This window comes from Narcine bancroftii, chromosome 3, assembly GCF_036971445.1.
Source record: "Narcine bancroftii isolate sNarBan1 chromosome 3, sNarBan1.hap1, whole genome shotgun sequence".
Taxonomy (NCBI): domain Eukaryota; kingdom Metazoa; phylum Chordata; class Chondrichthyes; order Torpediniformes; family Narcinidae; genus Narcine; species Narcine bancroftii.
The window spans coordinates 90960439-90964468 of NC_091471.1; positions in this window are offsets into that span (position 1 = coordinate 90960439).

Below are 4030 nucleotides of genomic sequence, written 5' to 3' on the forward strand. Positions count from 1 at the left end.
ATCCACGTTGACTCTCTCTGTCCCTTTTAAAATCTTGAACACCTCCATCAAATCCCCCCTCAATCTTCTACGCTCCAGAGAAAAAATCCCCAGGCTGCTCAACCTTTCTCTGTAACTCAAACACTGACATCCTGTCAACATTCTCGTGAAACTTCTTTGTACTCTCTCTATTTTGTTTATATCCTTCCTATAATTTGGTGACCAAAACTGCACACAGTATTCCAAACTTGGCCCCTCTAATGCTTTGTACAATTTCATCATAACATCCCAACTCTTGAATTCAATACTCTGATTTATGAAGGCCAACATTCCAAATGCCTTCTTCACTACCTGAGTATCAACTTTGAGGGTACTATTTACCAAAACTCCTAAATCCCTTTGTTGCTCTGCACTCCTCAATTGTCTACCATTCACTATATATGACCTTTTCTCCTTGCCTGCTTTCGCCGAAGCCTGATAAGCCAAAGCCAGGAAGTTTCACTCCTTCGCTGCTCCACTCACTCACTGAGCCGCTCCACTCACTCACTGAGCCGCTCCACTCACTCACTGAGCCGCTCCACTCACTCACTGAGCCGCTCCACTCACTCACTGAGCCGCTCCACTCACTCACTGAGCCGCTCCACTCACTCACTGAGCCGCTCCACTCACTCACTGAGCCGCTCCACTCACTCACTGAGCCGCTCCACTCACTCACTGAGCCGCTCCACTCACTCACTGAGCCGCTCCACTCACTCACTGAGCCGCTCCACTCACTCACTGAGCCGCTCCACTCACTCACTGAGCCGCTCCACTCACTCACTGAGCCGCTCCACTCACTCACTGAGCCGCTCCACTCACTCACTGAGCCGCTCCACTCACTCACTGAGCCGCTCCACTCACTCACTGAGCCGCTCCACTCACTCACTGAGCCGCTCCACTCACTCACTGAGCCGCTCCACTCACTCACTGAGCCGCTCCACTCACTCACTGAGCCGCTCCACTCACTCACTGAGCCGCTCCACTCACTCACTGAGCCGCTCCACTCACTCACTGAGCCGCTCCACTCACTCACTGAGCCGCTCCACTCACTCACTGAGCCGCTCCACTCACTCACTGAGCCGCTCCACTCACTCACTGAGCCGCTCCACTCACTCACTGAGCCGCTCCACTCACTCACTGAGCCACTCCTCGCTGGCCACTCCCTCCCCTTTCACTCCTTTTATTGGCCCCTTGACCAATTAACCCTGTCACTTTCAGCAAGCTCCTCCTCCTCTGATTCACAGCCCGACTCTCTCCAAGCTCCTCCTGCAATTCACAGCTGAGTTAAGTAGGCCCAAGCCCCGGTAAGCCCCCAACTTTAATAGCTTACCTTCTCCTCACTTTCAGCAAGCTCCTCCTCCTCTGCCTCACTTTCAACAAGCTCCTCCTCCTCTGACTCACTTTCAGCGAGCTCCTCCTCCTCTGACTCACAGCCCGACTCTCTCCAAGCTCCTCCTCCTCCTCCTCCGACTCCCAGCCGAACCAAGTAGGTCCAAGCCCCGGTCAGCCCCCGACATTAATAGCTTACCTTCTCCCATTCCCAATCGCTGACCAATCATGGCACTAAATCCTCATCCAGTCCCAAATGGACTGTTCCATTATTGACAACTATATCGTCTACTTCCAAAAGCCCTAATAGTTTGAATTCCTAAAACCTTTTTTCTTCTTTGCTTTGCATCTCTAATATGATAATTACATTCATATCCACTACTAGTTTACTACATTATTTTTGAAAAATAAAACAATTACAGGGGTGTTTTTTTGGTTCCAGTGAAATAGACTGATCAAACAAATTATTCCACCAGAGCACTTGCTCCTATAGGAATCTATAATTATTTATAAGTTATATATTTTATGAAAATTATTACATTATCCTTTTGTTACATTTTGAATGAACGGAAGATGGAAACAGCAATTCATCTCAGTGCAGCAGGATGTGTAGAAACACCATTGATTTGGGAGCATCAAAAATTATTTCAAAAACAAAGGTTCCTCCTTATGAATTTGCAATTCATTGTTCTCAGCTTCCACCCCTTCTAACTGAGAACCATGTTGCATGACTCTACAGGTTATTCTACATTTTGAAACACATTTTCCAAGTCAGTCTTTGAATAGGTATCATAGGCAGGAAACAAATGAGAAGTAACAATGAATGAAAAAGGTTAACATAAGATCTGTCAACTTCACTCATAATGACAAACTGCATATTTATTCCAAGGTAAAATGATGTTTTACATTTGAACTAAATGAAATTGAATATGTTCTTGTCAAATGGAATAAAAAAGAATAGCATGAAATATATTTGGGAAAATATTCGTGTAAATTAGTTTCATATTATGAATGAGATATTTATTGAATAATAATGTGAGGTGCTACATTTTGGAAAGGCAAATTTAAATAGGTCATATACATTGAATGGTAGACAATTGAGGAGTGCAGAGCAACAAAGGGATTTAGGAATTATGGTAAATAGTACCCTCAAGGCTGATACTCAGGTAGATGGTGTGGTGAAGAAGGCATTTGGAATGTTGGCCTTCATAAATCAGAGTATTGAATTCAAGAGTAGGGAGGTTATGATGAAATTGTACAAGGCATTGGTGAGGCCGAATTTGGAGTACTGTGTACAGTTTTGGTCACCAAATTATAGGAAGGATATAAACAAAATAGAGAGAGTGCAGAGAAGGTTCATGAGAATGTTAACAGGATTTCAGGGTCTGAGTTACAGGGAAAGGTTGTGCAGACTGGGGCTTTTTTCTCTGGAGCGTAGAAGATTGAGAGGGGACTTGAGAGAGGTGTTTAAGATTTTCAAAGGGACAGACAGAGTAAATGTGGATAGGGTTTTTCAATTAAGAAAAGGGGAGATTCAAACTAGAGGACATGGTTTAAGATTGAAGGGGGAAAATTATAAGGGGAACATGAGGGGAAATTTCTTTACGCAGAGGGTGGTGGGGATGTGGAATGAGCTTCCGGCAGACGTGGTCGAGGCGGGATCATTGGTTACATTTAAGGAAAGACTGGATCGTTACATGGATAGGAGGGGACTAGAGGGGTATGGACCGGGTGCTGGTCAGTGGGACTAGGAGGGTGGGGATTTGCTACGGCATGGACTAGTAGGGCCGAACTGGCCTGTTCTGTGCTGTAAGTGGTTATATGGTTATATGGTTATAAACATGACTTTACAAATTCTAGTCCACATTGTAAGACATAATTCCACCTGCCATGATTTTCAGTACTGTGTCTCTGTTCAGATTAGCCACGATCAGGAGAAGAATAAATTTATTAGTGATTTATTAAACTAATTATTGTTAAATCCATGTATTTCACAGTCATTCGCACAAGAGGTAACATCAATAAGATATTTTATTGTTAAAAAATCCACAAACACAATAAGATTAGATGAAGCACGCAAGAATCATACCACTGCCAAACAAAAGATTTCTGTTAAAATGAACTGTTGGGTGGCATAGAGGGCTTTCTTCACCATGGATACAATTCAGTCAACATGTTTAATTATGCTCCCTTTAGCAACTAACAGCAAGTACTCACAGAACATACTGACCAACATATCCTTCTGTACATTTATCCTTTGAACACTTAACCACCCTTTCCTTAAATACAACCATGATATAAATATGGTAAAACACGAAAGGCTGCAGACACCGTGGTTGAAGTAAAGACACAATACTGGGGAAAGATATAGTTAGTAGATTTACCCCTCCATAAATCTTCGACTGTGAAGCCAAGCCAAAGAAGATAAAGTGGACTGTATGACCTGCTGAGTTTCTCCAGCTTTGTGTTTTTACTTGATATAAATATATAAAGGCGAGCTCTTCTCTTTTTCCTTTCTGACATCCCTTTGAACCTATCTCTACTTTCTCTTAAAATTGCTGTTGTGGCTTCGTGTCAAATTTTGACTGATAAGGATTTTGGAGAAATATTTCAGCCATATAACTACATGAAAGCAGCTGTAGGGATGTAAACTGCAGCTATACCCTTTTTTCTATCCAAAGCT